Consider the following 13,414-nt stretch of genomic DNA (forward strand, 5'->3'; position numbering starts at 1 on the left):
CACTGCAAGCTCCGCCTCCCGGGTTCACGCCATTCTCCTGCCTCAGCCTCCCGAGTAGCTGGGACTACAGGCGCCCGCCACTACGCCCGGCTAATTTTTTGTATTTTTAGTAGAGGCGGGGTTTCACCATGTTAGCCAGGATGGTCGCGATCTCCTGACCTCATGATCCGCCCACCTCGGCCTCCCAAAGTGCTGGGATTACAAGCGTGAGCCATCGCGCCCGGCAGCTATGCTATTTTCATATGGAATATAAGATGAGACACAATGCTGGTCTACATAACTTTGTGGCAATAGTATACTGAGATAAATACAGAAAGTGAGAGTAAATGCTTAAAAACTTTTATAGCAATTTTACATTATCACACAATGATTACTTTATTTTACAAATGCACCATTCTGCAAAACATTGAATTTTTAAACAGCTGTTTCTTCAGTGTAGGTAATTCATGAAGTCTTCTTCTGGAAGACCCAAACTATATAATTGATTTCTGTCTTAATAAGGTATTTAAAGATAACCACATTTATAATATTACCAGAGATTTAAAGGAGATAAAGGAGTTAGCAGTGCATACAACTGAAAGGAAAGAGTTCCAGGCCAAAGAAGCAATAATTATGAAGGTCCTGATTCAAAAGTGTCATTCTAGTTGATTTGAGAATAATAATAGGGAGGTCATATTGACTGGGGCAAAGGGTTAAAGAGGAAGTGGGGAAATAAGGTCGAAAGTGTGTTTGTATCTGTTTGCATGTGTATGAGGGTTGGATCCAGTTTCCTGGGTGTTTTTGGGAAATGCTAAGGTTTCTCACTTTTTATTGTAAGTGAGATGGAGGAATTGAAGTGAGGAGAGATATGATTAATTTGCCATTTAAAAAGATAACTCTGTTAATTCTTTTAGGAATAGAATCAATGTGGGCAAGATCGGAAACAGTCAGGACGAGTTAGGAGATGGAGACTATTGGAATGATTCAGGTGAGAGTTGAGAGCATCTGGTATCACTGCTATAACAAAGAAAAAGCTGTGAAGTGGATGAGCACTGAATGCACATTAAGGTTAGTGCCAAGAGGAAATTAAAGAAAAACGTAAGTTTTCTGTCTGAGCAATTGGAAAGATAGAGTCGCCATTAACAAAGGTGAAAAGAGCAGGTTTGACACACAAGATATATCCAAAGTTCTGCCCAAACACTTGTAAAACTTTAATGTGCAATAGTAGAGACAAATGCATCTATTGACTGTAGAAATCTTATAGTCTCATGATGCCTTATGAGCACAAGTATAAAAATCATGAAAACAAAAATGATATATTAGAATGCAGGTAGCAGCATTGAAAGAAAGTCTTGAAAGAAGTTCAGACAAAGGTTAATATCCCGATTATATCATTTACTAGGTGAATCACATTATACCGTTTGTTAATCTGAGTACATAGTTTCAGTTTTAAAATGGGCATATTATTTACATGTTAGATATCTTAGAAAAACTAGAATTAATTATCATTGGTATAATTGGCATCTAGTACATTCTGTACCACCATAAAAGGAGCAAAGGAAAGTAAATTAGATATGTTGACTCTAAGGAACTTGAAAAATATGAGTGAGGAAATAATAGAATTGAAAGCACCACTTACCTTTCATAATCCTCTTAAAGGGATACAATAAAAACAGGTGTGTTTTAAGTTTCTCATAGATTTCTCCTACTATATTTTCCAAGTTTTTTTTAAGCTTTTCCCGTGAAAATTCATACTCTGTATTTTGTGCCCTTATTACAAAATGTGATTTTTATGGTTTGTTAATCGCTGCACTGGGAGTTAAAAAATGAAGATGCTAACCTTGGCATTTGAACATGATCAAATACTTGAACATTTCTTAACTCTGTTTCTTCAACCCTGAGGTATTTAGAATAGAGTATATTTAGGACTCCTATCAGTTCATAATGAACTGTATGATTTGAAAAGTAAATAAGTATTACCAAAGAACAATCAATAGTTGTTAAAGACTGGTTTCTTCAACATTGTATAGTTAGAGAACTCTCTCTGTATAGACTAATCAGGCTGTCTAAAGGCAATGTGCTGCTTAGAACTTCATAGTGCTCAACTCAGACATTTACCAAATATTTTCTGTAGCTGATTTTGTTGGCCTTCTATAATTATAACTACAAAAAAGTGAATAGGTTTCCCTCTGTGCAGTCCACAGAGATTGATTCATTCCGAAACTTTAATATTTGAAACTCTAAATAAATTTAAAATTATCTTAAAAGCAGAGAGATAGAAGTAGGTAGCACTCTATCATTCATTACTTACATGAAACCTATAGGAACAAAGCATGCATTTTGTATGTATGCATATTCAATACCTATTTATTCAGAATATTAAGGGTATATAAAATTCAAAATGAAGGTATTTTCTGGCTAATGATGTCATATGTGTCATCCATGTGTCATTAATTTCAAGAAATCAGAAACAATACAATGTATTTTGTGTAAAAATATACTTCAAATTTATAAATATAATGTATGCAGACTGATGAATCAGGAGCCATTTTAAATTCTTTTCACAACCTTTATTATTAATATAAATTATCTATCTAAACTTTGTCAATGAAAGATAGTATGGGGAATAAAAATCTGGCTAAAGGTGATATATGGCATTAAAAAAAACACAGAAACTGTAGCTAACCAAATACCACTGAGTTCTACTTAGTTGTCAACCATATGACTGATTATTTAAGAACTGAGTTTCAGTACAACAGGAGTTAATTACTAATGAGATTATTGTTTTAAAGGTTCATGTCTCTTTATATTTACATAAATGGTAGTTATCCAGTCATCAGAGACTCTCTTTGATATGCTTTGGCTCTGTGTCCCCATACAAATCTCACCTTGAATTGCAATCCCCATAATCCCTATGTGTCAAGGGCAGGACCAGGTGAAGGTAATTGAATCATGGGGGTGGCTTCCCACATGCTGTTCTCATGATAATGAGTGAGTCTCACAAGATCTCATGGTTTTATAAGCATCTGGCATTTCCTCCACTTGGGCTTCACCTTCTTGCTGCCTTGTGAAAAGGTGCCTTGCTTCCCCTTCCCCTTCTGCCATTTTTGTAAACCTCCTGAGGCCTCCCAAGCCATGCTGAACCGTGAGTCAATTAAACTTCTTTCTTTTGTAAATTAGACAGTCTCAGGTATGTCTTTATAAAGCAGTGTGAGAATGGACTAATAAAGTAAATTGGTACCAATGGGGTCGAGTGCTGCTATAAAGATACTCCAAAATGTGAAAGTGACTTTGGAGCTGGGTGACAGGCAAAGGTTGGAACTGTTAGGAGGGCTCAGAAGAAGGCTGGAAAATGTCGGAAAATTTGAAACTTCCTACAGACTTACTGAGTGGCTTTGACCAAAATGCTGATAGTGATATGGACAATGAAGTCCAGACTGAGGTAGTCTCACATGGAGATTAGCAACTTGTTGGGAACTGGAGTAAAGGTCACTCTTTCTACGCTTTAGAAGAGAGATTGGTGGCATTTTTCCCCTGCCCTAGAGATCTATGTAACTTAGAACTCGAGAGAGATGATTTAGGGTATCTGGCAGAGGAAAGTTTTAAGTGGCAAAGCATTTAAGAAGGAGCAGAGCATAAAAGTATGCAAAATGTACAGCATGATGATGCGATAGAAAAGAAAAACCCATTTTCTGATGAGAAATTCAAGGCAGCTACGTCAATTTGCGTAAGTAACCAGGAGCTAAAGGTTAATCACAAAGACAATGAAGAAAACTTCTCTAGGGCATTCAGAGACCTCCACAGTACCCCCTCCCATCACAGGCCTGGGGATCCAGGAGGGAAAAATGGTTTCCTGAGTTCATCCCAAGGGCTGCCTGCTGTGTGCAGGACATGATGCCCTGCATTCCTGCTGCTTTAGCTCTAGCTGTGCCTAAAAGGGGCCAAGCTACAGCTCAGGCCATTGCTTCAGAGGGGGCAAGCCCCAAACCTTGGCAACTTCCACATGGTGTTGAGACTGTGGGTACATAGAAGTAGAGAATTAAGATTTGGGAATCTTTGCTTAGTTTTCAGAAGATGTATGGAAGCACCTGGATGTCCAGGCAGAAGTTTGCTGCATTGTCAGAGCCTTAATGGAGAACCTCTGCTAGAAGTAGTGCAGAACTGCACCTCCTGCCACACAATAAATGTCATGGCCTGGGTTATGCACAGCCACTCCATCTGCATGTTGATGATCAGTACTTAGAATTCTGTTTTTCTTCTATGGTGCAAGTGGATAATAATATTTGCATGTCATGCTAAGTTAAAGATACGGTAAACTTATCAAACACCTTTACAAACTTCCCTGGATCCTCCAAAAACTGATCAAATTTTTCCTGTCATAAAGCCAGATCAGACATGGAAAAAGGCACCTATACTCATTGTTCCTCCACCTTCATCAGCTATCTTCTGGAATGGACATAAGTTCAATTTGGGGGTCTGATATGGGGACCCACTCCTGGTGGACTCACTGGGCTTACCTCTCAGGTGGTAGGGGATATGAGCCAGGGTTTGTTGGATAAGAGGAAGGGGTGTCTGATGACCTTGGGTGGAATCCTGTGCTGGAGGACTGGTGGAGCACCCCTCAGAACTAGGGGACTGAGGAGGTTCTGAATGAGGGGGAAGCATAGGCCTCCTGGGGGGGCAGCTGGGAAGGGGTCATCTAGGATGTTTGGTAAAGCTTCTGGGTGCCTGGGAGTATCATGAGCCAGACACATTCTACAGCTAGCCTTTAGGTTAGGATCTTGGTAGAGGGCCATAAAATCCTGCACATAAGAAACTTCTCATTTTCCCTAGTTTTTACAAAGCCAATATAAGTGTACAATATCATTATAACGTAAAGAACCATGCCTATGTCAATCTGTTGGCTTACCAATTTGTATTGCATCCAAATATTATTACAGTAGTAAATGAGTTTTATTTCTTTTCAATTTGTCCAATAATTGAAATTTGGTCCATTTGTCTAAAGAACACCCTAGTGGCTTTTGGGATGCTTGCTCTTGTCCACATGTCTAGTAAAGATCTCTACAGGGAGTTACGGTTAGCCTACGTTTAGCAAATGCTTAGTTACTCTCCCCTTCTAATTTCCCACTTTCTACAAAACATAGATAGCAAGGTGTTACTAAAGTAGATTACCAGCTACAAAAGGGGAGTTGGATGTTGAGTCTACATTCCACAGAGTGAGGGTTGGGCAGAGAGAGGCTAAACAAATAGTGACAGTGGAAGGGAGGAAGGGAAGGGAGTTAATAGTGCTCCCAAAGGGAAGACCTCCGAGGCTCTGACCTGTTGGAGCACCTACCCAGTGGCAGAGACACCAAAAAAAAAAAAGAAATTCAGGTCACCACTTGTCTACCACTGTATATGGCTATCAATCTGGCCAGGAGCCTGGGAACTCCCAGTTCCATTGACCAAGAGGAACTTGAGGAAGGCAGTTGTGAGACAACACACAGAAAGGGGCTTGCAACTGGCTATTAGAAAAATAATATATCTAACTTCAGGGCATCAAAAGGCAAGACTGATATATCCCTAGGGGGAAGGTATATAACTCACAGTCCAAGAAAGAATGTCAATGCTGAATACCTCAGAGCATCTAGGGGTGGTTAAAACCAATGCTGAAAACCCAGAGTGCCTGAGTTTCAGCCAATGAAGTTTCCCACATCAAATGCCAAGACCCCTGGGACACCCAAGGGGGTGGCTGACAGTCAACCCAAGACCAAGTTGCGGTCACCAAACAATATGACTGTAACATCCCAGAGCCAACAAAATGGGGGACCTCTCAAAACCAAGTGTCCTGCCTTAAACAATTGCCAAAACACAGGTAACAGAAAGTTAAAAGCAAACATAAGACTGCAAACAAATCATACATTTTAAAACTGAAAATAAAATGACTGATGGAACAGTAAAATGGAGTCAGAGGAGAAAGGAACAGGGGAAGGGGTGATGAGGACATGCTTTGGAGCACTCGAACGATGGGGGCTTCAAAATGATCACCTGGCCAAAGGCTTTTATTTTATTCCTTAGTTCTCCTGATACTATGGGGGTGGGGGCAGAGGGGACACTCACCCATCCACCAGAGCCAAATGGTACTGACAATATTCCACATGGAAATCTGCATGATGATCTCTCCAGGATCCCTCAGCTTGGGTGGGATTAGCTGCCATGGTGAGAGATGCCAGCAGGGAGACTGTAACCCACCAGTCTGCCAGTTGCAGCAGCGTGTTTCACACGAGGCAGTGGCATTATGGCTGCTGATGGGCTCAGCTGCAGTGGTGAGAGAGGCTGGCACAGGGGCTGGTTACCCACCCACCTGCTGATCAGAACTACAAGTCTCACATGAGACAGTGACACTATGGCTGCTTGCCTGTCTGCTCAGTTCCCCTGTTGGCCAAGGAAAACGATGGCTCTGAAAAGAGCCTTTGGTTCGTGTTTTAGCTTTTAGGTATTAACAGCTCTGCTTCACCACCTCTCATCGTCTCCCAGCTTGTCGTGCTGCAGATCGCTTTTTCTTGCCGTCTTCCTTACTGCCATGCTGCCAACTTCCCTACCACTGACTGCCAACCAGCCATTTACCAATGCCACCTGCTGATTGCCAACTGCCGAACCTCGAATCGCTGACTGCTGCTTCTCTCACTGTGGTTTTGCTAACTGCCACTTCTCTTGCTGTTTCTCGTGCCACCATCTTCTCTCTTTGCCCTTGGCCAGGCACCACACTGATGCAGGGCCAACAAGCCCCAAAGTGGGGCTTATCCTGCAAGGGTTCTGGGCTTGCCCAGGAAAGAAGGTAAGGGTGAACTGGTCATAGGGTAGAAAAAAAAACGGCTTTATTAAAGTGGCAGTATTACAGCTCCTGAGGTGTTATAGCTCTGTGACTGCGGCTGAAGAGCAAGGCTACCCCACAGGTAGCATGCTGAGAGTAGCGGCTCAGGGCGGTTTTGCAGTCATATTTAAACCTGCTTTTAATTGCATGTAGATTAAGGGGTGATTTACACAGAAACTTCTAGGTAAGGTGTAGTCACTTTTGGGTAATCAGCTCATTGCCATAGAAAGAGATAGTAACAGCCCCCAACCCAGTGTTGCCATGGCAATGGTATACTGACATGGCACACTGGTGGGGGTGACTTATGGAGAGCTGCTTCCTCCCTATCCCTTTTTTAGCTAGTCCTCAATTTGGTCTGGTGTCCGAGCCCTGCCTCCAGAGCCGAGTCCCACTTCCTACCTCATAAGTATTTATTGTATAATGTGTCATATCCAAAATGCCAAATTCACCAGATCAAACGTATTATGTCTATTATGTCCCTACAAAAGCAGCAACACTAAGTTCAAACTTTTTTTTTCCATAAAATTTTAGGAATTCCTAAGTTTGGAAAGTGTTAATATAAATATAAACTGTTTCTTCATAAAACCCCCTGAATATTATATAAGAATAAGATAAATTGTTAACGGTTTAGTTGGTAGGATAGTGTTTAGTAGCCAGGCAGGTAAGCCAATCAAAACTTGGGTTTTGCTCTTTTAATTAGAACTGATTATCTTCGTAGGCTTGGATTAGTTAGAAAATATTTCTATTTCTCATCTTTTCAACTATAGTACAATGTTCATTTGAATATAATAATAGTAATCATCTTTATTTGTTTACTGACTGCATGCCACCAACTTGGATCACTGACTCGAGAATCAAGTGACGAAGTCCATTTTGTTACTTTCTTACAGCCTTGAATATATCTTTCTTTGAGCATTTAATAAAACACGTATAGAATGCTCACATTATGTTACTTCAGTGCCACCTGAGAGGCCAACAGGGTCACTGGGTAGACTCAGTGATTTCTCTTAGTCTCCTGTTCCCACCTGCAGTATCTTCTGGTTTCTCTTTTTAACCTTTGGCCAGTTGAAGAGGAGATGTTTATCTCTTGAATAGTATCAGGCCCAATTATACTAGGCATTGGAATAGGAAAAAAAAAAGTATGATATCTACACACAATCCAAAAGCCCGAACAAAATCTTTTACCAAAGTTATTGATAAGCAAACAGGGAGAGAGACAGAGAGAGAGAGAAAAAGAGTTTTAAATTCTCCATACTGTGTTCACCCTTGACCAATACAATGGACGTTTCTGGGCCAAAAAAGAAAAAAAAAAAAAGCCTAGCCTCACAGCTGTGATTCTTATCACCTACTTAAAAAAAAAAAAAGTCGACAGAACATTTTGTCTATTGAAATTAAGTATTTTGTACAATCAGCACCCAAAAATAAATAAATAAATACATAATAATCACGTTAAAAGAGAAAGCTGAGCTGTTTTGGTAGCTATTTTACTACAGAATACTAGATAAATGGGAGACAGAATTTTAATTAAACTCTCCCTAGCCTCATCAGATTAACAGTGTTTAAAGCCGGTTTATTTATTAGAAAGGTCTGTCTTAGCTTTTCTGGATTAATCTCAATCATTTTCATTAGTAAAATCTTTAATCTGTTCTTTATTACAAATGGAAGGGGAGAGAGTCACATCTATTGAATCAGAGATATAATCTTGTGTTTCGAGCTGTTTGGTGAATTATTTAAGCACCAGCATATTAGCAAATTTAAAGACCTAGAGTCCTAGAACAATAATAGATCTGCTCTGTTTAATTTGTATAGCATTTTGTGTATTATTCTGTGTAATATTACAGCATCTAGAGGGATCATAGGCACGGATATGTGTATGTGTGTGTACATATGGCTGTGGGTGCATTTTGTGTTGCTGTGTTTGCCAAGTCTATAAATTTATATATACTTAATAAATCAGAAATTAAGGATTCCCTTTCCAGAGCTAACATAATTTGAGAAATGTAGGAATATTTTTGTTATTTTTACATGGAGCTAACACATCATTGAGCTTTTATTTAATTTTCACCCTGAGGCAATTATCTAGTCCAACATTTATGAATGTTTCTTATAAAATCCTAAATCATAATTCACCACAGAGTACCCCTTACATTGCTCCCTTTGTAATACACACTTATCCAAATGTTTATGCAGTTTACTGAAACCAATTATTGTATCACATAGCATAGCTAAAGGCAGAGAATTTTTCCTCAGAAGAATCAAATATAACAGACACTGGATTAAATATGGAATCAAGGATCTTATATTTGAGTCTCTTTCATTGTTTGTTTTGCTTTTCTTTCGCATGATTTGGGGAAGCTATTTACCTTCTTTATGTACGCGATTCATCATTTTTAAATGGATACAAAAGATCTACTTTGTTTACAGGAGTGTTGCCAGATTAAAAAAAAACAACTGTAATATAAAGCGCCCTAAAACCATTGAAAATACTGTGTTGTAATAAATATCCCTGAGAGACTGTTCATGTTATTATTAGATGTGATTTTAAAAAGCATATATGTTAACAGATATCTGAACAGAAAAATTATTTTTTTCAGTTTGTAAAAGATGCCCGGGACATATAAAATAAGAAGATACTATGTCATAAAATGTTTATATATCTTATTATTTACATCAATTTATTAATATTAGCTTGGCTGTACTCATTTAAAAAATGAAGGACGTGTTAAAACACAGATCTCTACAAGATAGTGAGAAACATATTTATTTGTTAAGTGAATCTGATTTTTCATGAGTACCTAAAAGGATCAAAAAATAGAATTCTAGTTTTCCTACTGTTCTACAACACTTTTTCAAATGTGTTTTCTCTTTTACTCACCTGTGTCACCCTTTTTGTCCTTCCAGGTGGTAGCTGTGCAACTTTGGGCAAATTAATTCCTGTTTTTGTGTTTCTTCATGTATGAAGCACAGTACTAATTTTTCTTCATAGGATGGTTTTCAGCAATATGTGAATACTGGAAAGCATTTAAAGTAGCATCTGGCAGCAAAGTGTTTAAGAATTTTAGGATAAATATTTGGAAATCAACCATGATATATTGCATTTAGTATGTTTTTAGCACCATTACTTTCAATTACATAAAGGAACACACTTTGTTTCTGAGATATATAAGAAACTTTGTTCCAAAAATGTGTATGTGTGTGTTAGTCTAAAAACATGTTTCACTCTGTTTCCTTAGGCTGTCATTATTTTTTAAATAGCTTACTAATGCTGCTCATTTGCCAATAATACATTATTCTACGTTATTAGCAGCATAGATGCCAGATACCATATAGGAGACGAAGTATCCAAATTCTAATCTATATTTCTACTAGTTCTGAGTGTGATGTCTTTAATATAGTGGATTCTGATCTTTTTTCTGTAATTAATATTTTGAATTACAATATATACAGAAATAAATTGGTGCATTTATTTTAATAACACAAAATCATACCGAGATCATAGCTTGTTCTCATTAAAAAAGATGAGATTTTTTCAGCAAGGAAAATAACTAATGAGCCATTTTTCTACATCAAATAAGTTGATTAATGGGCTTACACATTTTTCTTTTCACTAAGGGCCCTTAAAGAAAAAATATATTTAACCCAAATTTCCAAATTAAAGAATATTTATTATTTAATCTGCTGAGAACCTCAAAGTCATAATTATATTCTACTTTCTTCTGAAGAATTTTTAGTGTTTCCTATTTGTAAACCTTAAATTATTTAAGTCTTTTCAAACAGAAGTTATGTTATATCATATTCTTTCAGAAATAAGCAATATATAGGAGCTCATTAACATTTCTTTTTCTGTCTTTTTTTCTTTTTTAATGTACAAACAGAATCACTGATTCTGAGTGTCCTATACTAATATGACCTGATCCATAGTTAAAGATTTAATAAAACTAAGATCATTTTACTCACTTTATCTATCAAGAGAATTTAGTTCATGGTCTGTATAGGCCAGGAACATAGTCACTCAAAATATAATTATTGAGCAAGTTAGTGTGTAAACATTTAGGACAATTAATTCTCAACATATTTTACATCATGAGCTATAAGAAACACCACTGTTGTGTCTGTCTTTATTTTGTGAAGGTCTTGAATTTATCTGAACCGGTCCAGTATTTCAGAACAAGTTCACTTGGTTCTTTCTCTTAATTCTTTCTGTGAGAAGGATATTCAGGCCCTCACGTGGAACCAGGAATTAGAAGTACATTGAGAAAATTTTACACCCGCATCAATCAGAATGATGGAGGAGCCAGGATTGTAACTCCCCGAACAAGCTTATAGTTAAATATCCAAGTATGTTTAATTACTCCAGCTCCATCTAAAAAGGGCGAGTCCCTCACCAAAAATAGCCGATCTCAAATGGAATCCAGATGTAGAGAAAAATGCAGAATGTTGTGCTAGTGTTCTTACTTTTCTACACACAGTTCTTCCTGAGGTGATGAGGTGGTCGAGGTTGGTAACCACGTTTTCAAATTCAGCATTCTCATTATGTATAATTAATCATCTTACTTAGTGATTTTTCTTATCCTCATTATCAGACAAGGAAGACAGTATAGGTCCACGAATAATTAATTTCTTTTCCTTTCTTCTTCTTTTTTTTTTTTTTTTTTTGAGACATAATATCTCTCTGTCACCCAGGCTGCAGTGCAGTGGCGCGATCTCGGCTCACTGCACCTCTGCCTCTAGGGTTCAAGCTATTCTCCTGCCTTAACCTTCAGGGTAGCTGGGGTTACAGGTGCCTGCCACCATGCTAGGCTAATTTTTTTTTTTTTTTTTTGTATTTTTAGTAAAGACAGAGTTTCACCATCTTGGCCAGGCTGGTCTCGAACTCCTGATTTCAAGTGATCTACCCTCCTCGCCCTCCCAAAGTGTTGGGATTACAAGCGTGAGCCACCACACCCAGCCTATTTCTAATGAATATAAAGCAAGTCAGTGGGAAATTTATCAGTTTTGCAATTTCATCACAAATTTATTATTCAAAATCCTCCTCATGCAATCTCATGTTTTGCTGTGCATATTTTCTAAAAACTAATTTCTAGTTTTCCTTCCACGTATAAGACAGCTGGATCATATTGCTTTTCCACTAACTACAATGGATTAGTTACATATTTTTAATGATAATTTAAAAAAATTGTGGGTACATAATAAGTGTATATATTTATGGGGTACATGAGATGTTTTGATACAGGAATGCAATGTGAAAAAAGCACATCATGAAGAATGGAGTATCTATCGCCTCAAGCATTTATCCATTGAATTGCACACAATCCAAATACACCCTTAAAGTTACTTTAAAATGTATGATTCAGTTATTATTGACTATCATCATCCTGATGTGCTGGAAAGGGTCGTGGGGAACTTCAGGGAAGGTGGACATGGTTAATGGGTACAAAAGAGAAATAATTAGTAAGAATTTATATATATTTTTCTCATGGTATTATCATAGTCAGGAGGTGGGTGGGTTCCTGTAACTTAGATAATCAAGAATGGTTCTTTGCAAAATAACTGTTGGCATCTCTATATCTGTTCAAACTTCAATCATATCTTCACTCATAGTTGCAAGAACATTCTTAATATTCTTAAGAATAAGCATTCTATATCCTCACCTTCTCACCATAGTGTTTCATTTACTCATTTCTCCTCATAGTCTGGCTGACCTATAGACATTTCTTAAATTTAATAACATAACTCATTTTGCTACTAAATTTCTTTCTACAATAAGATAGATTTAGCCTCATAAATTCTTTACTACCTATAGTGGGTTGAATTGTGGTTCCTAAAAAGTTATGTACACCAGGAACCTGTGAATGATGCTTTATTCATAAAAACAGACTTCTTATTTGTGTAATTATGTTACTCAAGGTGAGATCACCTTGGATATAAGGCCAGTCTACCCTAAATTCGATAAAAGATATCCTTATAGGAGAAAGACACAGGGAGATCTGAGACTCAAAGTCACAGGGGAGTAGGCCAGGTGAGGATGAAAGCAGAGATTAGAGTTATGAGATTGAAAGCCACGGAATGCAAGGAATCAGGAACAGCTAGAAGAGGCCAGGAAGGATTCCCTCCTGGAGCTCTTGGAGGAAGGCTGGCCCTGCCAACCCCTTGATTTCAGACTTCTGGACTTTTCCAGAACTATTAGAGAATAAATTTCTGTTGCTTTAGGCCACTAAATTTGTGATATATTTTTGCAACCCTAGGAGACTAATACACTGTCACTCATTGTGAAGATTCTTGAAAGATTGTGACTGAATATACATGTGTTAAATATAACAAGGAAAACGATTACCAAAATTCAGACCATGATTCTTAGCAAAGAATGATTTCTGAAATGATTTTTATATTAGTATATAATTATTTTATAGTTGTTAATAGTAAATCATGTGTATTTACATACTTATTCAGTAGTAAAATTTATTGGGAAATTAAAAATTATATGAATTATGGATGGGGCTAGAAAAATTCAGGAAAGTCAGGAAAGAGATAGGAAATTAGAAAAGAATAGTCAGTTACCGTTCATAATATAAAAGCTGTTCA

The 13,414-nt window shown here is 37.5% G+C and overlaps 1 long non-coding RNA gene across 1 annotated transcript in view; it reads right to left on the reverse strand.

Annotated features, from left to right (window-relative positions):
• LOC131382488 (uncharacterized) overlaps positions 1 to 6,545 on the reverse strand; it is a 72,499-nt gene extending 65,954 nt beyond the window's left edge. The window contains exon 1 of the long non-coding RNA XR_009212010.1: positions 6,079 to 6,545. This is a non-coding gene — a long non-coding RNA (uncharacterized LOC131382488). The remainder of the gene's footprint in view (positions 1 to 6,078) is intronic.
• Between the last annotated feature and the right edge of the window lie 6,869 nt (positions 6,546 to 13,414).

Source organism: Hylobates moloch, unplaced genomic scaffold (genome assembly GCF_009828535.3).
Source record: "Hylobates moloch isolate HMO894 unplaced genomic scaffold, HMol_V3 SCAFFOLD_31, whole genome shotgun sequence".
Lineage (NCBI taxonomy): Eukaryota > Metazoa > Chordata > Mammalia > Primates > Hylobatidae > Hylobates > Hylobates moloch.